Genomic DNA, 24,824 nt, shown 5'->3' with positions numbered 1-24,824 from the left:
TGGGGACCTCCCCCTTGGGCATCTATCAGTTTGGGGACTGCTATGGGGCGTAGAGTCCAATGATGCTGGGAGAGACATGGATTGATGCTCAGACATCCTTTAAAGGATCTGCGTCAACACGTTGATCATACTTTTCATTGATGTGGCCAGCATCATTATACTCTGGCGCAGATTTTAAAAGCCCTGCGTGTGTCGGGCCTAGTTTCAAAAGACCCGGCAGCACGCATAAAGCCCCGACATGCGTGTAAGTCCCGGGGCTTGCAAAAAGGGGCGGGGTGTGGGCAATTGCCTAGTCCTGCCTAATACTTGCACTGGGCCTGGTTAGATGACTTTAGAAATGATGTGAAGAAAGTAAAAATAAACAAATTTCATAGGGATGAAAGTGATTATGTAAGGGGATGCATATTTCCTTGGATGAACATCTGTCAGAAAGGGCATCACATTTAGTTCATCCTCTGGTGAATCCTTGGGGGATGAACTAACTGCATGTACAACTTTTAAACAAATAAAAAACAAAACAAGAAGACAGTAGCCTTTGACACTATAGAGAATGACTTTCTGGAAAAACATGAAGATATTACATTTTTACAATCATGCAACCGCAAAAGTAGAACAGATGGGACACAGTATTGTTCATCCATATGAGGCAGAAGGATACACAGAATGTAGAATTTGGAGTAAATAAATTGTTGGTCTATAATTTGCACTCACAAAATGTCACTACATCTGATTAATTAATATTAAAACAAGAACCTTTCGTTTAAACCCACTGCTAATTATGATCCCTTTTCATTGAGAGTTGATTTATTTAAAATGTTTAGAAGGTGGAAAATAACATACATTTTTGGCATAGGAACTGCTGAATCTGTAAAATCAAAATTTCATTCTAGATCATGGATGGCATCAGATCCCCCTGATCCATTAATAGTTGCATTTGAGAGTTTGATTTTAAGATGAACTTCAATCTATGAGATCCATTTCATCCAATGAAGAACATAGAGCCATATATAGCGGAAGTGATGTGACAACTAGACGATCAGCAATTTTATATGAGGTTGCCAATGGACCCTAATATAAACAATCAGGCCGAGATACAGGAGATTTTGGAAGAGGGGATACATTGTAATTTCATTACAAGGACAGAATTTTTCCTTATTTTTATGTTACATCTAAAATCCATAACTCTGTTTGCTCTGCCTAATTGACCTATTGCAGGGGCAGCCAACTCCAGTCCTCGAGAGCCACAAACAGGGAAGGTTTTTATGTTGTCCACAATAAATATCCATGAGAGAAATTTACTGTTGTGAGCACGGGTGGGCACTTGAGAGAGCAAGCACCTGTACCGCAATGCTACCGACACAACCCCGGGGCTGGCCATGGTCCACGCCGCTGGCAGATTCGTGCATCGGGCACAGGCTGGCTGAAACAGGAACGCTCTTGACTTGGAACAGGAAGACTAGACTTAGAACACGAACACTCGAAGATTTGGAACAGGAACTAGGAGACCACTCTTGACTTGGATAAGAGCACTTGGACATCTAACATGCTCCAGGAACTGAGATCCAGCAACCCATGCTGGTCTCTGGGGTAGCCCTCCAGCCACTCTGAAAGCCCTTTTGGACTGCCACTTGGAAGCGGTTTGAGTGTGAGGACAGACGGAGACAGAGGACTCGACAATGATGCTGGAGACGTGGACAAGATGCTGGATATTTGGAATAACACTGAAGACTTGGACATGGCTTGAAGGAACAAGACAAGGGCTCAGGACTTGGAACAGGCAGGTAGCTGGAACAAGAACTCTGGAGGGACAGGACTCAGGAACTCAGAACTCAGACTCAGGAATTTGAGCTAGGAACTCAGAGCTTGGACTCAGGAACTTGGAAGAGATTCCGAACACTTGAACCAGATGCAAAGATTCGGAAAGGAAAGAGGAGACCAGGAACAGAAGACGACGAGAAACAGGAGATCTTGAAGGACCGGTAACCTTGCGAAGGCCTGGAGCAAACAGAAGAAATGGCTTTTAAAGGCCTGAAGCAACGACATCATCAGGAGAATCTGCAGGGCTTTTCCTGCCACCGTCCCTTTAATTATCAAGCAGCGACTCATGCACACGCCTAGGGAGGACAGGAGCAGCACTGGTGGCGAAGACCAAAGACAGTGACAGCATCTCTCCTGCCGCAGAAGTGGCTGCAGGGGCCAGGCAGCGATGGCAGCATTCAGTTGCATGGACGGCAGCAGCGGTGGTGGCCCAAGACCACACAGGAAGATAGACGTGGCGCTGAAAAGCTGCATGTGGGCCTTGCAACATTTGCATACAATGGAGGCAGGTATGCAAATCTCATGCATATTCAGTATGGGCATCCTGAAAACCTGGCCTGTTTGTGATTCTCAAGGACATGAGTTGGCCACCCCTGACCTATTGTCTCAGGAATTTGATCACTTTTTCATCCAATTTCAAAATATGTGGATATTTTTTTTACAGCCAAGGATATTGGTTATCATCTCGTATATATGTGACTCAGATTACTGAAATACAACCATCGTATCTGTTACATCCAATACATCTGCTGAACACAAATATCCCATTAAGATCAGCTTTACCTATTGTTGAGATGACTTTGAGGCAACAGGGCTATAAGAAAATATGTATTCATTAGCAAATTAGTGAAAGTAGCTTTGAAGAAAAATTATTTTCAGTTTGGTCAATAATTTTTTCAATAAACAAAGAGTACAGCGATAAAGTTGTTAATGGTCCCATTCATTGCTTGCCTGTATGTGGATGAGTTCGAACGGAAGTATATTTATCCATCCACATACTGGCTCTTTATAAAATTTTGGAAGAAGTTTATAGATGATTTTTTTGGGGGATATAGACTGGTATATTAGATCTTTTGAATGAATTTATGATATGGATCAACACACTAAATGGGAATTTAATATTTACAATACAGTATCATGAATATAATATGTCATGCCCTGATATTATGATTTATAAGACAGTTCAGGGTTTTTTTTTTTACCAATATATAGGAAATTGGCAGATGTTAATACTCTGTTACACTATATATTATAAAAGAGAGGGACTGGAGAATGCTTGAAGTCCTCAGAAAACTTGAGATGTTGTGCAAATCAATTCTCAATTTTTATTATGAAGAATTCCCAGTAGTCAATAATGCAAAGAAACAATTAATAGATCCCCCAATACAGATACTGTGTTTTGCTTACCAAGGCCGCATCGGGAGGGATACTGCAGGTAAACAAGCTCAACAAACTTCAGTGAAAAACCTTCAAAACATGAGAGGGAGTTCTTATGTTGAGAACTGAGTTTGCACAACATCTCAAGTTTCCTGAGGACTTCAAGCTTTCTTGTGCTCCTCTCTTTTATAATACTCTATTACACTACACTAGTTTTCACCCTTGGTCTTTGCAAGAAAATATATCTGTAGAATAGTCTTTGCAGCTACTTAAATTCTGTACCAGTCATACAAAGTTTAATTTACACTCATTATTTTGCTCTACTCTCTATTTTCTATCTTTAAATTAATTCCCAAGCCACAATAGGACTTTGCCTCCTATCCCATGACTTTTTAATGTCTTAGAAGTCTCACATGAGGGACTTTGTCAAACACTTTCTGGAAATCCAGATACACTATATCAACTGGCTCACTTTTATTCACATGTTTATTTACATCTTCAGAAAAATGGAGCAATTGGTGAGGCAAGACTGCCCTTGGCTAAATGCATGTTGGCTTTGTCTCATTAAATTATAACTATCTGTATGTTCAGTAATGTTGTTCTTTATGATAGTTTCTACCATTTTGCATGACACTGATGTCAAGCTCACTGGTCTGTAGCTTCCTGGATTACCCTTGGAACCCTTTTTAAAATTGGCATTACATTGGCAACCCTCCAATCTTGAGGTACCGAAGATGATTCTAAAGATAGTTTACAAATTACTAATAGTGTGTCTGCAATTTCATTTTTCAGTTCTTTCAACACTCTGGGATGTATGCCATCTGGTCCAGGTGATATATAACTCTTTAGTTTGTCAATTTGCCTTATTATATATTCCAGGATCACTGAGATTTGTTTCAGTTCGTCCAAATTTCCAGCAGGAAAGTCTGAAGTAAAGAATTCATTTAGGAGTTGATATTCAAAGGACCACGCACCCATCCATGAGCGCATGATTCCCAGTGCACGCACATGTATGCAGCTATTTTATACCTTGTACGCATTGGTGCATGCATGTTATAAAATACAATATCCGTGTGTCATGCACGTGTGGATTTTAACATCCATGCGTACATCAATGGCAACACAATTGGGCCTCCCCCAATTCCCTCCCAGACCGCTTCAATTATGGAGCGGACTGGGAGGGGACTTCTCTATGCCTAACCCTACCCTTCCTACCTCTTCCCCTCTCCGACTCCCTACCTAACTCTTATATTTAAAAAAAATTTTTACCATGCGCCGGCCAGCTGCTGGTGCATGCTTCCATGGGACAGCGTTGAATTGCGCTGTCGCAGCCCGTCCCCCGCCCCACCCCACTCATACCACGCCCATTGGCCCACCCCTTCTGAAAGGCTCGGCACTTGTGCATGTATCGGTGGTTATGCACGGGGCCAAGCCCTTTAGAAAATGCACGCGGAGTGCTCGGGGCCGAACCGCGCGCGTAACTGCCGGTATTTGTGCGCGCGGGCCTTTGAAAGTTTACTTGTTGGCCTCTCCGCTATGGCTCTGTCTTCCCTAAGTGCCCCCCTTTTACCTCTTGATCATCTAGCGGTCCAACTGACTCCTTCGCAGTTTTCTGCTTTGAATGTACCTGAAAAAGTTTTTGCTTCCGTGGCAAGCTTCTTTTCAAATTCTCTCTTTGCTTTTCTTATCTATGCTTTGCATCTGACTTGCCGGTACTTATGCTGTTTCCTGTTTCCTTTGTTTGGTTGTATTTTTTGAAATGTTCTTTTAGCTGTAATAGCCTCTCTCTCCTCAGGTATAACCATGCTGGTAGTCGTTTAGCCTTCTTTCCACCTTTTGCAATGCGTAGAATGCACCCTATCCGGGCTTCCAAGATGGTATTTTTAAATGAGCGCGAGCTCACGTACGCTGATATGTTAAATTGTCTGCACAAGTGCACAAGTACTATTCCAAATAAGCCTAGCGCATGTATGTGTAATCCTAATTTTTTAGCAGCTACACGAGGAAACGCTATCAGCATATCTTTCCTTAGGACTTGTCAGCTTTTACACACGCAAGTGAACACATTTTAAAACATACGCACGTGAAGGAAATAACCACTTTGCCCAGTCTACCTCTAGGTCATCAAGACCCCTCTGGTTCTTCAGTCTGCATTCCCCCAGTTTACCCAGACCCCTTATCCAGTCAGTTTTTGGCTATAACGAGTTTTATTCTGACTTACACCTGAAAAAGAGTAGAAATACATATGCGCAGGTAACATCCCAAAGAGCTGCATTTGCTGGATTTAAAGTTGGGAATTAAGCAGGTAAATGTTGGCCCTGCTCCACTCCAAATCCACCTCTTTTTTTCCGTGTTATCTTGCACATGTAATTTGCCGGTTTTAAAACAAGAGTTCCTCCTGCTCGTCCCATATATTTGCAATTACGGGCCTTTTAATGCAAACAACTCTTAAAATTCAACCCTTTACTTTGACAGCTGCTCCTTTCAGTTTTTTTTCCTAACCATGTTGCTCATTTTTTTTCCATAGTCTCCCTTTTGAAAGGTAAATGCTATCGCAGTAGACTTCTTGAGTGTCCTCCCTCCAGTAATCATGTTATGGACACTATTGCCTTGGCCCCAAAACTGTGACCTTTCGCACAAAATCCTGTGTTCCACTAACTAAGGACTAGGTCTAAACTAGCTTCTCCCCTTGTTGGTTGTTGTACCAGCTGCTCCCTGATGCAGTCACTAATTTCATCTAGAAACATTATCTCCTTGGCATGTCCTGATTTGATATTTGAAATCCCCCCATTGTTACTGTTTTGCTAATTTTATTAGCTTCCCTAATTTCTGTTCGCATCTCATTGTCTGCCTGTTCATTCTGGCCAGGCGATCAGTAATACATCCCCAATGCTATTTTGTCCCGCTTCTCACACGGAATTTTTGTCCTTAAGGATTCTGCAGTGCATTTTGTTTTCTGTAGAACTTTTATCCTGTTTGACTCAATGCCCTTTTTTAATATATCGTGCCACCCCTCCGCCTAATTGATTTATCTTGTTTTGCAATATAATTTGTACCCTGATATCACGGTGTCCCATTATGGTTATCCTCTTTCCATCAGGTTTCTGTGATATATCTACGTCTTCATCCAGTGCTGCTATGCATTCTAACGCTTCCATTTTATTTTTTAGAATTCTAGCATTGGTAGACAGACATTTCAATGTATTGTTTTTTTGTTTGAATTAACACTCAGTTGAGGGGGTAATTTAAGAACATGCCATACTGGGTCAGACCAAGGGTCCATCAAGCCCAGCATCTTGTTTCCAACAGTGGCCAATCCAGGCCATAAGAACCTGGCAAGTACCCAAAAACTAAGTCTATGCCAATCTACCGTTGCTAGTGATAGCAGTGGCTATTGCAATCTTTCAACTCTACATGCTCATTACTTAGCAGCACCTGGACCACTTTTGCATTCATTGCAGCCTCTCTATCGGGAAGCCCTAAATTCTCTGTTTTAGTACCCTTCAGAGATACATCAATCCAAACCATGCACCCCTGAACGACTGCTGGCTCTCCCAGATCATCTAGTTTAAACGCTGCTCTATCTACTTTTTAAAGATTAGTGCTAGCAGCCCGGTTCCACCCAGGTTAAGGTGGAGCCCATTCTTTCGGAAGCACCTCTTCCCCAAATGTTGCAGGGTTCTCTCTTTTCTGGAAAGTTGTGGGGGCCTGTGGAAGCTGTGGCTGTGGGAACTGAAGCCTAGCTGGCTCATGGTTTCCTCTGGAGTCCTCTGCAGGAGCTGCTGGGAGACATACAAAGAGGAGCCTTCCAATCCACTCCTGCTGGAAAAGTCTGGGACCTGTGGAAGCTGGGGCTGTGAGAGCTGAAGCCTGGAGGACTTGCGGTGTCTTTGGAATCCTCAGTCAGGGCTGCTGGGAGAAATATGCAGATGAGCCTTCTGGCCCTCTCCCGCTGTAGGCAATTATATCACCCCCTTAGAACTCCTTTTGCCGTTTTCTAAAATAGGACAGGATTATTGTAAATCAGGAGCTTAAGGTACTGTTCTTGCTTTGTCTAGCAAAGATAAATTAAATTGCAAAGAAGATAGCTCCTGTTTGCTTCCTTTTTGAAGTCTAAAATGTCAGGGAAGAACAGTAAAGACAATTGGTGACCTGTGAACCACTTTGCAACTCTTTAGTTGGCCTAGATAGAGAGATGCCAATGCAAATTCTTTCATCTGAAGCCATCAGATGTCATTCTCACCTATATTAATGTTAAATTATTGACTTCAGGTAAGCCTGGCTGCAATTGCTAGGATTAAATAGATATTTCCCCAGGAAGGATCCTTTTCATTTGACTGGAACTATGTCAGTTCTTGGAATCAGGACTTGGGGTGCGTAATACCTGCCTGGAACCATTGAGGATCAGGGGATTAGACTGCTAACAAGCCTTTCTAATTAGGGATAAAATATAATGGCTGTCTTTTGTTTAAAGGCAGACAGGCAGAGAGAGGGAAAGACAGAAGGACATAGCAATGAGGCGAGGCTTCTAGTCCAGCCTCCTGGCTGCTTACAACAAAGGAAAAAGCAGTTGCAGGTAGATGGAAGCTTTCCTTGCCAATATTCTAAAGAAGAATAATTATACAGTAGAGGTTTATTAATTTATAGTGAGGGAAAGGACTATGAGTTTTAAATATTCCCTGACTTTTTGTTGTATTTGTAGCTAGAAGAACAGTATGTAGGATAGTATCTGCACACATTTAGTATCAGGCTGACTTAGTTGCAGGAAAATTTGGAAGATTTTTCACAATTTTATACAGAGTAGAGAGGGAATTGTTCTTTTATAACTTACAACTTGATTTTCCTCATTTTCCAATGTTAATGTTTTCTTTCTTTTTCTATACTTTAATGCCATGTGTCTATGTTTGCTACGGAGTATAAGAATCCAAAAGCATTATGTAAATATGGATGCACTGATTACTATATATGCATTACTTGCAGTAGCTACATATCGTAGCTTTTATGTTATTACTTATTTAATTCTCTGCTCCAGCCTTTTCTCTGCATCCATCGGGAGAACTGTTAGTTGTGTGGGCACACTGCATGCGCCCATCTCTAATCACACAGCTGAAAGGTGGAGTTATTTTTGTGGCCACTCCCATCCAAGGTGTGGGGTTTACATTGTCACGGTGCTCAGTAATATTTGTTTCAAAATCCACCCACCCCTTTAGGAAGTCATGAAAATCTAGGTCATTTGCTAAATAAATGTTACCCAGGTAGAGAGTCCATCAAGCTAGGTTGAGAGAACATTGCACAAATATCAATGTTGAGTGAGTTTCCTCACTCTGAAGGTCATCAAATCTTCACAAGTGAGCACTGTTCTGTTCGTACATCTCACTTTGAATGTCAAAGTGGCCCCTAACTCCTACACTACTACCTAAACCTCACCTCGAGTTAGTAGGTAGGCCTCCCATAGAGATATAAATACCTATACTCTCTCTCTCTTAAAACTGGCATTTGAGAACACATCATAACATAGGCTTTGCAAAACAGTAAACCTAACTCCTCCTCTTTTTCTTTGCATCACACCATATGTTATGGTGCTATCACATGCGTTAAAGGCGTTTTCGTAACGCATGCGAAAACGCCATGCTATTTAATGACCCTGTTAATTGGAAAAATAAGCCAAGCTCCAAGATAATGAGTATTCCTGTTCTCTGTATTGCTTTATTGCATTCTTGACTAGATTCCCTTGATAGAATCAAGTCACTTCTCATAGCAGTTCTACAAACTTGTCACCATATTAAGATAGTAACTTTTAAAGGGGCACGTGGACACACACCCAGAGACGTGGCGATTTTATAACTTGCACTCACATATGCATGCACATTTTAAAATAACCTGGACCCACGCACCTGTGCACCCAGTTTTGTTTTTGTGTACCTAGCCACTCATGAGTTGGGTAATTTTATAATGAGTGTGTGTCCATGCCATGACCAGTTTCACCAATTCATCCACCAGTTCCCCCATTGGGGATCTAGCTCCTCCAAACCCCCCTGGTTTAATAGCTTGAAATCCCTTCAGTTACCCCAGACCCTATAAACCCCTCAGAGATGGCTGAGGGGTTTATAGGGTCAAAGCAAACCTCAAAACCTGGCTTTTCAAACAGGCCTTTTACAAAGAGAACGGTGCAAGCAAATAAATAAGGAAGAGCAGGCATAGAGCACCCAGCACATAATCTCCAGATACCTACCTGGAAATTATTTTTATCCCACAGATAATTGTAGTCAATAATCTGAAATGATGAAAATCAACCGCATGTACTCTCCCATGTGAATTTCATTAATGTAATGTTTGTTACCTGATACTAATGACACCCTCCTTGTTAAGTACGATCTTTTCTTTGCTAGATGTGCCCTATTGTAAACCGTTATGATGGTAAATAACTTAATGACGGTATAGAAAAACGTTTAAATAAATAAAAATAAATAAATTTTATTTTTTTAACTTACACCTCCATAGCAGAAATAAAGTTATACAGCCCTGGACCAGGGCGCATGCCCGGGCGTGTAAGCACGCATCTCTTGGCTACGCCCCAAAACACCCATGACCCACCCAGACTATGCCCCTTATTGAATCCACGTGTGAACTGCACACAGCTGGAGATGTGTGCGCCTCTTGGGGCTTTGAAAATTCAGTCGACATGCGCCAGCCCGACTTGTGCGTGTGGAAAGCCAACTTATGCGCATATTCCCTAATTCATGCACGCACGTGGCTTTTAAAATTCACCTTTTAGATTGCTATGATTCTCTACAAAATGGCTGACTTTAAAGTTTCCCGCTATCATAAACTGAACTTAAATAGGAGCCACAGAACATAGCAGACAGTATACAGCTCATTATCTCCACAGTATGAACTCAGGTTGTCAGTAGAGTTTCAAGCCTGTCTTCTAAGCATATTGCGACATCAAAGCATTTAAAACAAATTTGGAACATTCAAAGTTCAAGACAACAAACAAAGCAATCTCATGTAAGTAGGATTCCTATCGGCAGTCCCATGCAATCAGCACAAACAGCAAGGGTTCTTCATAAGTTATAGAAACCAACAGGTGGCTGATTTTCTATCTATCTGCTCAAGCAGCTTCCATATTCTTTGCAGATTGCAAATCCTACATCATCGTTAGCTTTGAAACAAATTTCTGAGCATCAGACATGGCGTCAAGCCATTTAACCCCATCTGTTTGTATTATTCTGAATTTGACTGAATGAAGCAGCAGAGCAGATATTTTGTGTGATGTCGAACACCAAAAAAATTGAAACGGTGGTGGTAATGAATATGTGCATATTTAGGTTCTTAAGTCTCATTTCATACTGCCTTTGATGCAGACCCTGCACCATTTTGATTTACTTTCTCTGGACCACTTCTAGCCTATTTGGTTTCAGCATTGGACTCTGCTGTTATATCTTAATCTTGACCGGCAATCCTGAAACTATTCTGGTACTGGGGTCATGAGAGAGTGCACCTGTGTCTTGATCTGTAGCATTCTTTTTAATTCTACAACTTCTGGTCCTCTGCTGCGTACAAACTAGCCAAATGGTGAGGGGGTTTTGTGACAAGGGCTATAATTCACTTGACAGACACATTAAAGTCCTTTCACTTATGCCATCCTAAAAGCAAATTGGAACTAAAGCACTACAAATATCTGGATTATAACTCTTTTGTAGCTACTAAGGAAGAGTCACCTCAGCTGTGATTGGCTACGTAAACACTAGCAATTTCATTTCTTGAATATTTGTGTGTTTCCTGGTACCAAGGAGACAAAAGAGCAACACAAGTGGGAGCTGGTATAGCTCCAGTGCAGCCTTCGTTTGACGTTTCATTTGATTTTTTTGCAAAGAAAACCCTTGGATATGGAGGGGTTTCCATTTGGAGTAAAGCCACGTACATGAATTCCCAAAGAATTTCCAACACGGCCTCAGAATGAGACATCTGTAGAATGTGAAAACTGTGAGATGAAAAACTGTTAAAGACATAATAGTTTTTGACCAAATTACATAGTTTGTTCTACTCCTGAAGGAGGATGTTCTGTCCCTTCCTCGGTGCATAGCGTTTTCAGGATCTGTACTTGAAGATATGCTTCAAGCACACATTGGACTTCAGGGCTTTGCTAATTAGGTGTTTGTTCATATTATCTACTTCTTCCCATTCAGCTTTGTGGTGGTAATTTTTGCGCTCACTCACTGACATGATAACTAAGTAGAGACTGGATGCTGGTATTATAAGGTGATGAAATAGTCTCTGAAGCAATTAACACTTCATTAGGACACAAGCAGTGCTGATCGCCATAATGCCCTCAACCCATGCTGTCAGTTTTACTTTGCACTGTGTAAATTATGCAAATTTGGTGCCATGAAGTCTATGCTAAAATCATTCATTGCATAAGAAGATGTCCAGAAATTTGTTAACTTGGTAACTTTCTTTTGCCTATCCCTCTTTTCTACCTTTTTATGAATGATTGCTTCTCTTATCTTTCTTGTCTCTTTGTATTCTCCTTCTTGGTTTAGAAAGGACTCTGTCTGAGATGGGATTGTTTATATTTATTTTGCAGCCCAAGTGCACATTGAATCACCTCTTTTGATGGTATCCCCAAACAATTCCACAGCTGATCTGTCTGTGGCTCCTTGCAGGTGAATTTTCCAGCAGAGTAATGTTCATGTAGATGTGACCCCCAGGGCAGGACGGATCCTTTAAACTGCACCGAGGAAGAGAGATGGAGCTTTTCTGCACACAGTTCCCTCTCCATGGTTAGCTTTTCACACTTTCAGTTCCAGGGCTCCCTGGGGGGGACGGGACAATATTTCCAAGGGCCTTTTGCATTACTGTAAACAGCACTAATAATAATCGCAGTCTTTTATGTCAAAAAGCACACTGAGAAGGAATGTGGTTTCCAACATCCTTTACTGATAGTTGATAAGATGACTGAGGAATATTTACAGCACTCAATTTGGGTTTCAGAAAAAGTCAATAAATAATAGGACAGCAGAAAGATGGATAAACTTGTTACCTCACTCTCTTAGCAAAGTCTCTGAATTCCTTGGAAGCTCACTTCTTATAACAATTGATCTTTCTCTTCCCTGTTACTCAGATTGAAGATAGTTCAATTTTCCTTTCAATTCCCAATTTTTATCCCTGCTCTCTCCCCACTGTGGAATGGTTAGAATAAAGTCCCAATAATGTATCAGAATGTAAGTCCCAATTCTCATCCCCTTCACGAAGTCGTCTTAAATTACTTTAGATCTCCTTATGAAGTACCAGATGGGCACTTTCCTCTCGAGTGTGTAACGTACCTGAGTCAGCAGCAAGCACCGTCCACCATACCTTCAGCTCCTTCTCTCTGCCACAGGCAGGACTCCACTGCATGAACGAGGAGCCTCTCACTCCGCAGGCTCTTTTTGAATTTAATTGAGATAAAGGATGTTCTTTGTGTTTTTCCTGGCCTGTTCTGTCATTCTCTTGCTTATTGACTGGACTGTTATTTTTTTTTTTTGGACTCTTCTAAATAAATCTATTTTCTGTTTTGGAACAAACTCGCTTGGTGTGGGATATACTGATTTTCCTTCTGGTTGGTACAAGTCTCCCCCCACTGGTCGGAATCCTGGTTCCGGGACTGTAGAAAGGTAGCTGAAGATGACCCCCCCCCCCATGAAGGAGCAGGGGAGGGGGGAAAGGGGTAGATTACATGTATTTCAAACTAGGGAAGTGTAGTATGTCTATATTGTCATCATCTGTAGGTTTTACAGTTTCCTCACTGCCACGTCTGAGATACAGATGCTCCATATACTCAACGCACAATATTAATTTGTCTCTCAAACACGATTCCCCAGTAGGCCGTCTCAACACATCTGACTCCCTGCTGGTCCAGGCTCTCCTATAACTACTAATTCCTCACTGACATATTTATTCCCCACTAGCACACATTCTTCCCCAACCACTTTCTCTCGCACGTCTGTGGATACTGATTTTGAACTTTCTCCACCACTCCTACTGGCATTGATTCACAACTGCCTCTGGCACATCCACGGACATTAGTTCTCCGCTAGCTCTGGGGCTCCCCCTCTAACATTGACTTTCCAGTGACCTTTGAATACCCATAAATAGTAAATCTCTACTGGTTTTTACATTCCCACCAACAGTGGTTGTGTAATATCTTCGACATTGCCATAAACACTGATTCACTATGTCCCTGTCAGTCCCACAGGAGCTGTTCTCAACGCCCATTTCCCACTGGCCGCTGTCTGATTTGTGCTCCCAGACACTGACTCTTCAGAGAGCCTGGCACTCCAAGGAACACTGATCCCCGAAAAAGAGGCGCTCCCTGTCTCTCAGATAGTGTCTGCATCTCTCTGGGGCAGGGATCTTATTTATAACTGGAACAAGAACTAAGCCAGTTGTCAACGACTGAACACTACAGACAAGCTAGAGTTGAGTAGAGAGAGTAATTCTCACTAATTCTCTTCATCACGTTATTTATGTTTTTGGTTGTATTATTCGCACCCCTGTTTTTCTGTAAACCGACATGATTTATTTATTTATTTTTAATTTTTATATACCGAGGTTCTTATAGAGACTATAAATCACTCCGGTTTACATATAACGATAAACTGCCCAACAGAGATAAGGGGGCTTTACATAGAACAGTGGTACATATGGAACATTATAACTGGATGACAATTTAACATAATGATAATAAATAATATAGAATAGTTTTACTTGTAATTAATAAAATTATGTAATATAAACTGTATAATTTAAATATTTAACTTGGATATAGTGACATATTAACCATGCCAAATATAAATAATAAGATAAAATGAATTTTGAACTTAGAAATTGTAGTCCAGTTGCAGAGGAAAATATAAATAAGATTAATTTTTAGAACTCAAAGATTGTTGTCCAGTTGCAGAGACCTGAAGGTAGGACTTGGTCTGGTGACCATAATTAGGGGATATGATGTGAATGAGTTCATGAATGCCGGTATAAAAAAACCTTAAATAAATAAATAAATAAATAAATAAATAAAATAGTGTGTGCAAATGGGTTTTTAGAAAAACGATTTCACATACCGTTTTTAGTGACCTGTTCTTCCTTAACATAATTATTGCTGTACCTGTTGGCCATGTTATCATTACGGGGTCTGGTCTTTTAAGCAATAACGTAAAGCCGTCATTATCACTGCTATAAATATATTATATACTAGATTTCCCAGAGCCTCCTGCTTATACTCATTAATTCAGCTGATGTTCGGGGTGTCATGGGATGGCTTGGCCACCTATAACAGGATCTGGAAGTCGGCTGACTGTTCATGGGCAGGAATGAGAGTCAGACCCACTTTTACCCAATGGATTTAACTTATCCTTCATGCCAAACTGCTCTGTTGTAAATTCTATTCTGTGTCTGCCAATGGAAATGTTTCACTTATGTTCTATTCTAATGTATGTCTTTAAAACAAAGAGGTACAAAAAAAAGAAAATTTAGCTTTTCCTGCAGTGTAAGTCTCCTCTGTATGCAGGAGATATGTACCTGCCAAGACAGTATGAATTGGTTTCTAAAATATTAGATAGGAAATAGAGTCATTCAGTCAGTGACTTATCTCCATATTGCTGGCATGGCGTACAGCATGGGTTCTCAACCCAGTCCTCCGGACACATCTAGCCCATCACATTTTCATGACATCCACAATGAATATGCATGAGATAGATTTGCATACAATGGAAATAGTGCATACAAATCTATTTCATGCATATTCACTGTAGATTTTCTGAAAACCTGACTGCTTAAGTGTGTCCCAAAGAATGGCTTCAGTATCCCTGTCACACACAGTCCGGGGAGAGGGAGGTGAGTGCTTTAGGAGGGATAGACACAGTGGCATAGCCAGAACTGTATTTTTGGAGGGGCCCAAGGTTAACGTGGGTGGGCAGTAGCCCTACAAGTCTGAAACCTACTAGTTGTACTCTTATCAATAAATAATGCCTTAGAGTTTACCCAACAGTCAGGCCGCTACAGTAAGGTCGCGCGGAAATCGGGCGCTCACTGTTGAGCGCCTGCTTTCCTATCGTGCACCCGGCCACCTCTCCTGGGCACGCGATACAGTATTTAAATGAGGGGTCACGCTAAAAAGGAGGTGCTAGGGACAATAGCGCGCCCCTAGTGCCTCCTTAGCAGCGGAAGCTGTCAGTGGGTTTGGAAAACAGGGGCTCAATTTTACAAGTGTCCGTTTTCCTAACCTGTGGCTGACCTGCACCCCCCCCCCCCCGGACACTTGTGTGCATACTGGGGTTTACGAGCGTGGCCGGGCCCCTTTGAAAATTCGCCCAGTGCAAGCAAGGCCTGGCCACACATGTAAACCCCAGGATTTACGTGCGTAGGCCTTTTAAAATCCGGGAGATATTTCATATTAATTGAGATATTAGTGGTGTTAGGGTTTATTGGTGCATATTTTGTTTAGGTACCCACACATTGTTTAATTTGATAAAAGCCCACTTGTGTTTACCATATATATATATGATGCAAGAATGTCACTCTTCTACACTCTCTTCTTCTCCCTCACTCCCCCTTCTCCTCCCTCTCACTCACCTGTCACTCATCTTCCTCCTCTTTCCCTACCCTCTCAGTCACTCAACCCGCTTACTTCACTCTCATATCCTTCCCTCCCACTCACTGTTTTCACTTCCCGCCCCAGTCACTCAAACTCCCTTCTCTCACTCGCACCCCCTTCCCTCTTTGTTACTCATCCCTTCCTCCCACTGCCTTCCCTCTCAGGTCACTCAAACCCCCTTTCCTCACGTTCATCTCCCTTCCCTCTGTCACTCACCCCCTCACACTCCATTCCCTTCCTTTCCCTCTTAGTCACAATGTCATGTGACTTACCTTTTCCCTAAGGTGATCCTCCTTCCTGCCAATGAAATATGAGAAGCCCACTGGCAGGACACCACTGGGCATAGAGTGTTGCCATGCTGGGGCCCCTAATCACTGGCCGGCAGGTGGGGGGGGGGGGGGGTCACAAATCGGTGCTGTGCGATGCCACTAATTGCTGGCTGGGGGGTGGGAACCCCGAACAGCACATCTCAACCTAGCTCTGCCCACATGGAAATTCTGATCCCTGTGGTGGTGGTGGTGGGCAATCCTGACAGCACAGCACAACTCGGCGCCTACCATCTGCAGCTATGAAAAAAAAAAAAGTCGAGGCCCTGACTGCCACTTTTTAGCTAAGCACCTTATTGGCCTGCCCCTTAATCCATCCCTGCTTGACGCCCAATTGGGTGGGGGCCTTGGTCCACCCATCATTATGCCACTGGATAGGCAGCCTCCAGTCCTTATGGAGACCAAGCCACTTGGTTTTCAGGGTTTCCCAAAAGAATATGCATGAGATAGATGTGCATTTAATTGAAGCAGAGTGCATGCACCCCCATCTCATGCATATAAATTCGGGATATTCTGAATGCAGACAGAGTGGTGCTCACGGGGGAATAATAAAATAAACATTGTCCAAACTGGCTGACTATGAGTCTTTCCTTTTTTCCCCCCCCTCCTTCTTCTGGGCTCCATTTACTTTCTTTACTTTGTGTCTTCATATTTTTCTTAATCTCTCTTAGCTCACCTGATACTTTCTCTCCCTCATAAGTTCTCATTCTGTCCTTATTTTCTTCTCTCTCATCAATAAACCCCAATCTGCCTCCCTCCCCTCCCGATCCCTTTGCCCTCTCTCTTTGCTTTCCCTACCTTCCTCACACAAGGGGGGGAATCAGATATAAGGGGAGGATGAGAGGGAGGGATGGAGAAGGCACCGGGCAGGTCAGAAAGAGCTTATTTCCCTGTCTTAACCTGAAGCTGTAGGAGCACTTTCCCGAAAGAGGAATACTTTTGGTGATGCAAGAGTTCAGAGTCAGGGAGAAATATAAGAGAGCAGCATCTGTTGTTACTGGCAACGCAAAATGCCATCGATCCCATCTGAGACTCCTTAGGACCAGTGCCCAGGCTGAGGTGCGTGCCAGCTTCCATTCTCTGCATTCATGTCAGGTCAACAGTGCCTCCTGCAAACGAACACACAAGAGGAAGAGGCAGCACTGACGGCAGAGGAAAGGATAATAGCCTAGCATTCTCTTCTAAATGCTAATTCCCCTTTCTCCCAGGCGCCAGCTCCAGGGCTGGTGAGAAATAGAGTACATTCTAAAGACAAGGAAGGAAGAGTTTTCTTAACTGTCTGTTTCTCTGTCTGGCAGTTCATCTCTTTCAACAAAAACAGCTAGAATGAAAGGGCAGGAGATGTGCAGCACCGAGGAGAAGCAGTTAGGGAAAGGACGGAGAGCTGCTAGAAAAGGTTGCTGCTGTATTATTTCTTTGCGGAGAGCCAGACTGACTTACTCTCCAAGCAGAATGAGTTTCTGTCTCGGCCCATTTTGAACCTTTGTCCATATGTTTTTGCAAAGCTGATGAGCACACCTGGCAAAATGGCATACGATAATATGTTGGATTTTTGGTCCACCTTTCCAAACAATGCCCCCGGCGACTTACAGGTGGCTTTCGAGAGGTTCAGGGAATTGTGGCATGGGAGGAATAAGATGCCCTCAATAGAGCTGTCCAGTGGCCCTGAAGTGGTTAGACATGGATAGTACTGGTCAGGATTCAGACCTATGCTGGGGCTCAGTAATGGAATAGCAGAGGGTGTTATAGTCAAGGCTGAGGGGCACTGGCTGAGTTGTAAGGGGGCTCTGTATAAGAATACCAGGTTGTTCTGCAGAACTGTGCACGGGAGCTCAGAGACCTAGAACTGGAGCGGGTTGTGCAAGTCAGAGCTGAGGTGCAATAGCAGAGCTCCATGTTGGGCCCTCACTATAACAAGTGCAGGTGCTGCTCCAGGTCAAGACCGAGATGCAGTGGCAGAGCTGTGAAGGGAGTTATATGGGAAGAGCCTGCAGGACAATTCCCTGCTCGACTTTCTGTTCTATAATATCAGTTTCTGACATCCAGGAAATTACAAAGTGATTTGAGCATCGTTTGGTAGCCTCTGTAAAATGAGTTAGTCTCAGTTCGGTTCCCACAGGACAGATGCCCATGTCACAACGGGCACTAAGCAATGCCATCATTTGCAGTCTGAGATGGAGGGCAGGATGTGCATGGAGACTGAATTACCCGCTCACCGCTCCACTTTGAGGCACATTGGCCAGGCGGTGTGCGAATGTGGTCATTGCCCACACTGATAGTACACAGGGCATGTCAGTCTGCACCCTTCATAATCAGTAAATTGATTAGATGAATAATATAAAATAAGATAAACATTTCAGCTAAAGATTTAAAAAGGCAGTGAAATAGGAAGAGAGAAGGTGATGTGGAGATGAAATGATTTTTTTTCTGAGAGCAGTGAGCCACAGATAATGCTGACAAGTTCAGCCTGGTCTCAGTGTTTCCGTTTTCCATTGGGGTTGGTGCGTCCTCCCTTGAGCACCGGGGTTACCAGAGGTGGCCTGACCTCTCTGACTCATGCCCAGTTTCCACAAATGGCTCTTACTCGGCTCACATTGAAATCCCACTTGCTTGAGATGAAATTTGATGCAATGTAAATATATATTCTCAAGAGGAGGGAGGGTATGATCAAGGATACCTTCAAAATAACGAATAATGCGGAAGAGTTCAACATTTGTCCGGTAAACAGGAAGCTCTGAGAGCAAGAAGACAGGAGATGAGACTGAAGATGGCTGAGCTGGGGATAATGTAAAAACCTTGCGGCTTTGTTTGCAAAAATTAGTGTGGGACAAGCACGGAAGAGCTTTAACTGTGAAGAAGGTGAGGGGTCACACTAGAGGTCACGTAAAGTCTGTAATATTACAACAGAATGGGGAAATGGGCAGACGACATGGACCTTAGTGGTTTCATATATTTTAATTCTTTAGATGAACAGACCAAAGGTTTTGTCATTCTCTCAATCAGATCCCTGCACCAACACGCTCTATTTCCTTTATCATATCTACTGACCTTTACCAACATGATCTCTTCCCTATCCCCCGACACGCCGCTTATTGGGAGAGAGAGCTACCCTAAATTTGAAAAGAAAGCCCGCGTGCCTTCATCAGATCTTAAGCGCAGAAGGCCCAGCTTACTTAAAAGCTCCCTGCAGTCCATAATGAGCACCGGCGAAAAAACAAACGAGGCAGCAGCAGCTGCCTCCACTCCAGCTTTCTGTAGTGTTTGCTGGCAGGTTGGCTGGGCTTTATCCAGAGGTAGCCTTATCAATACTTCAAGAGGAATTGTAAAGTGCAAATTCATTTTTACAGGGTGCATGGAGGCAGTGAATGTCATAAAAGAAAAGCCACCTAGGGTTGCAGAAAAAGAAAACAGAACGATTTCCTGGTACTTGTGCTGCTTTCATAAAGACAGTCTTGCATAATTGGGAAGTGACTATCTCGGGCTCACCTCTGTCTAGCGGTGCCGCAGCAATACTAACAGACTTCATGATTCTTTCAGAGACCCTTTTGCACTACATGAGCAGCAACACATCAGTAACAGGAAGCTCTAGCTTTTCCTAGTAGAAATATCAACACAATCGTGAATAACAAGTTTTTAGAGAGCTGGGACGCAGAGATTAATAGATTCTTTTTTTTTATTAGGCGGATGGTAGGTGTGTCCTTAAGAACATAAGAAATTGCCATGCTGGGTCAGACCAAGGGGCCATCAAGCCCAGCATCCTGTTTCCAACAGAGGCCAAAACCAGGCCACAAGAACCTGGCAAGTACCCAAACACTCCAAACGCTTACTCCAAAAGCTGAATTTACTTAGAGAGAACTGTACTGATGTAAATCATTCTTTCAGTATTTTCTGGGGTGGTACCAAGGGAATAAGGCTTAACTGAGATGATCAGCTGTATGAATCAGTCCTCTCAGGACTGGTGCGAGCTTTTTTGATACCCTGTGGGGCAGATTTTAATATCTATGCGTGCAACCCGGCGCGCACAATTCTACACCCGAAATCGGAGCGCCCTCGGAGGGAACTTTCCTTCCGCCCCCCCCCCCCCCCCCCACCTTCCCCTCCCTAACCTGCTCCCCAGCCCTACCTAAGCACTCCCCCCCCCCCCCAGCCTTTGTTATACAAGTTGCGCCTGCCTCTGGGACCACGTCCCACCCCTGACCGTCCCCGCCCCGTCCCTTTTTTTCAAGCCCCAGGACAGAGCACGTCCCAGGGCTTGCACGCGTCGCCAGGCCTATGCAAAATAGGCCTGGCGCGCATAGGGCCTTTAAAATCTGCCCCTGTGTGAACAATTACTGTGCTGCCCCATCTTTGCATTGGTTTTTTTTTATGTGCTTAACTTTTATTGTTTTCCCAGTAAGCAATACACAGTAAGAAACGGTCTCTGTCTATCTCAGTCTCTCTCTCACACACACTCACTCTGGCCCGGTCCCCTCTTCCATTCTGAAAAAAAAACCTGGCTCCCTTTGGCAATATAGACTTAAAAAATGGATACCTTTTCTCTGCCTCCAAACACAGGGCAGGTGCCCTAGGCAAACCTTACAGCCATTCCTCTTTTCCCCATGGCCTTCTCCATACGTAATTTAAAATTATGCATTTATAATAACAGATTTTACATGGAAAAGAATATTTAAAGTACAGTCTTCTGAGGTCAAAATATAACTTACAACAACATGTGTATTATATTGGCTTGCACTACAGCGATGCCAGACAGAAATCCCTGCAAATAAAGCAAAAGAGACACTTGGAATCCATGTGGTATTAAGCCTATTGTAACATTTGTTGGGTATGGACTTGGCCCTCAGAAAGCCATGAATAACTTGAAATGCAATTGCAATATAGTAAACCTCCCATACAAAACAAGAGTTATTGTCAGCAAACAGCAACAACCCTATCTATGAAAAGGAAACACTGTAAATATTACACCAAGCCCCAAAACATCAATACACCTCCCATTAGGAAAAGAGAACAAGCCAGGCTGCTATAGATCCACATTAGCAGAATACCTCATCTGAGTCACACAGACAAACTCTCACCAAATACAGAATAAAGACACAATAAAGTAAAGAAAAATTGAACTGGAAACCAAAATAAGCCAAACTCTATATGCAGTGCAACAGTGGAAAAATAGAAATATCACCATTCCCCATAAAATACCAAACAATAAAATCATATTATTAAAAAGAATAACTATTTCAAAGCAGCTGATGAATAGAACATCCAATAATTAAAAACTCATATAAACACTTTAAAAACAAACACCAATAAAATATTTTTAAAAAGCAGAATATTAAATAACATCCAATAATTAAAACCGATAAGGATAAAATTTCCCTGCTCTCTATATCTGGAAACTTTTGATTTCCTGTTACCCTGAAATTGTCATGGATTAGTGTGTGTAGACTTCCATAAACATATTTCTTCTCTCTCTGTCCGATATATAAAGACTCGCTCACACACACACTCTTGATCTCACTCATACACATTCTCTCCATTTCTCTCTCATTTACATACCTCTTATATTCCCTCCCTTTCACTTATATATGCTCTCTCACTCATACACTCCATCTATCACTCATATATGCTCACTCTCACATATACATTCCCACTTTCTCTCACTCATACAATCCCTCTTTCATTCATACATGCGTTCTTTCGCACACTCTTTCACTCTTCTTCTCAGACTCATGTCTCACTCATTCTCACACACATTGGGCCCCTCCATCTCTTCTTTGGCAGCTGGCAGGATAGATTCCACCAGTGCTGAACTTAGAGGAGGGTGGAGACCAGGTAAATCAGCCATAGTGGAGACCGCCATTTATGATTGCACTCTCCCCATCAATAAAATCCATGAAGCCATTTCCCCTACCCTTCCAACTAAGACCCAATCAAGCACTCTCCCCTTCCTCTGTATGGCAGATCACACCTCTCTTTCCTCTGCACCATGTGGGAAGACAAGCGCTAATGGCACCATCTCTTTCTCTCTGCCAGCAGATGCCCACTAATGACACCACTCCCACTTCTGTGTAGCTGATATTGCCTGCTCTTTGAATCTTTCCTGCAGAGGAAGGTAGGCACCTATGCAGGGCCCCTGAAAGCATGGAGACCAGGGAAATTTCTCCAGTTCAGCTGCCCCCCCAAGTCCATTCCTAGTCTCACCAGTGGCCTTGATGGCCTCTTCCACCCTTCGGCCATCAGTGGGTTGGACTCCGCCAATAGCCCCAGAAAGGGTAGCTTCACTGTGCAGCTGCTAGTGACCTGGGGGGAGGTCTTGTCACTCTTCAGCCACACGTGAATTGAGCTTCACCAGTGATCACAACTTTGGCAATGGCCTCATCCTGGGCCTTCTCCTCTCTTCCATCACTGCCACATTCACCCCTCCCCCCCCCCCCAGGTATGCCACCCTGTGTAATTGCACAATCTGCACACCTGGTAGCACCAGGCCTGAATCCTTTGAGTAAGCAGAGCACTCTGTGAATCATTTTGGGTTGCATCACTTTTCTTCCTTCTTTTCTGTACCTTCTTTTAGCAGCTGGTTTTGGTGTAGTGAGCTGGCATAGCAACCTGATGAAGTGGGCTATAAATTTGTTAAATAAATAAATCTGAGTTGCAAGATGCACTCGTATTTTATATATGTGTGTGTGTAGGGGGGGGGGGGGTGGTAGTGGTAAGTAAGTCCCCATCTATAAGCATTTGTTTTAGCAAAATAGCATGGAACCAGAAAGTGTTGCTTATGGGTTTGCAACCTGGAGGGGTCTAGATTGTGTCCCAGATACCACCCCTGGTGTTTAATTACCCTTTATTTGCAACACCATATACTATAGAGAATCACCACACCGAGAAGGAACAAGGTAACTATTTACTAAAGTCTGATGATAGAACATTAAACAAATGGAGGAAGCAAGGTAGATAGCCCAGAGAACATTCCATGTACACAATAATGAAGCAGTGGTTCAAGACAGTGAGATGTTAGATGGAATGCACTCAGTGATAATAATTGCAGTAAAATATTACTGGTAATGTCCCCAAACCAATATATTTGTGTAGAGAACAGCTTAACTTAAACCAACCTAACAATAATCAAATCCCCACCAAAGAAATGTTGTCTAAAATCTCAAATTTTAGCCATTCACCTTAGTTATGGGGTGCACCCCCAGAAAAAAAATGGGGAGAAGGAAAATTACACCGGGGACCTTGAAGAGTTTGTTTTTCTTCTGTTTCTTTTTGTGCAGAAATTTATGAACACCCAAGGGAGAAGACTATATGAAGTTAATGGAAGGGGGTGGGAGGTTATGTCCCTGGGAGAAGACCCCAGTCCTCTGAAGGCTTCCTATGAGGGACAGGCAACAACCACATTTCACCTTGCAGAGCTCTGGGAAGAAGCTGTTTTCACTTTAGAGGTTACACAAAGCCTTCCAATGACAGCTCCCTTTATATGTTTTTTCTTAGGAAGATAAGGATGTGCTTATCTCAAATCCCTTTGAAGAGAGACCAACTTAAAATCAGAGCTTTAGGGTACCTGGGAAAAGACTCCACACTGCTGTTGTGCTATGGATGTCCTGCCATGGTTATGTTTTTTGTTTTTCTCTCTCTTAACTTATCTTCTTCCAATGCTGCACTCACCAAGGCTGGGATATCGGCTTGGGTTCCCTTGCAAAAACAGTCTTTTCCCTTCCTCTCCAATCAATCTCTGTACAAGGGCCACAGTCTCTTTAGCTCAGGATCAGTTTGTGCGGTGCTACATCTCCTCTCATTGGCTGGGCCACCTGCTGTTTCTCTTTCATGTATTCTAGCTCCTTATTGGCTATGCAGGTCAGGCACACTGCTAGCCAATCACATGAGAGCCTGACTGACAAAACCAGAAACAAGCCTCTTTGTGAATTCAGCCCTGCAGCTGCTGCTGGTCCTTTTCCTGTATATATGGAACAGGGTTGCTGCATGGTTCCCTAAACCAGGTTAAGCTCTTTAGGGATGAGACACAGCCTTTTGTGGTGACCTGGCCACAAAAGGAAGTAAAAACCATGCATGGACACAGATTTTCCAGTGTTTTTCGCTGTATCCCTATGGAAACCCGAACCTCATTAGGTTTCAGCCATTTTCAATAGTGAATTGTGCAGAACTCCTGGTGGACACAGTTGAACACTGTTCGTGCAAGGTTAGCAAAGGTTATCATACTTCTGGACTGATGGAGGACTGAACCAGTGCATAAGCATTTCAAAAACTTATAAAAAACCCCAAAAAGGAATTTATAAAACAGTGGTGTAGCCACGGGTGGGCCTCACCAGCCTCTGCTCCCTCACCTTTAGCTCAGGCCCCCACCCATAATAGCAGGGTCTCCTCAGAGGTAGCTCCTTAAGGGGCCGATGCAAAAAAAAAAAAAAAAGCGTGGAAAGCGGGCACTGAAAAGTCTGCAGCCGCTTTCTTAACGGGCCATGCTGTATGCGAGTTTACAGGCATCGGTCTTCATAAATGGGCAGTCTGCCAAGGTATTTTTTTTCTTTTACTTAAGTACAACAAAGCAGTTTTTTCTGCTTTTCTGTACTTCTTTTGCATGCAATGAGCGCTATCGCATTCACTCGCGTCGGACGTGCATTAAATAGGCACTAATCCTCCTTTTGCATTAGGGGGTGGAT

This window comes from Rhinatrema bivittatum, chromosome 13 (assembly GCF_901001135.1).
Source record: "Rhinatrema bivittatum chromosome 13, aRhiBiv1.1, whole genome shotgun sequence".
NCBI classification, from domain to species: Eukaryota; Metazoa; Chordata; class Amphibia; order Gymnophiona; family Rhinatrematidae; genus Rhinatrema; species Rhinatrema bivittatum.
Note: the sequence above shows the minus strand (reverse complement) of the source record.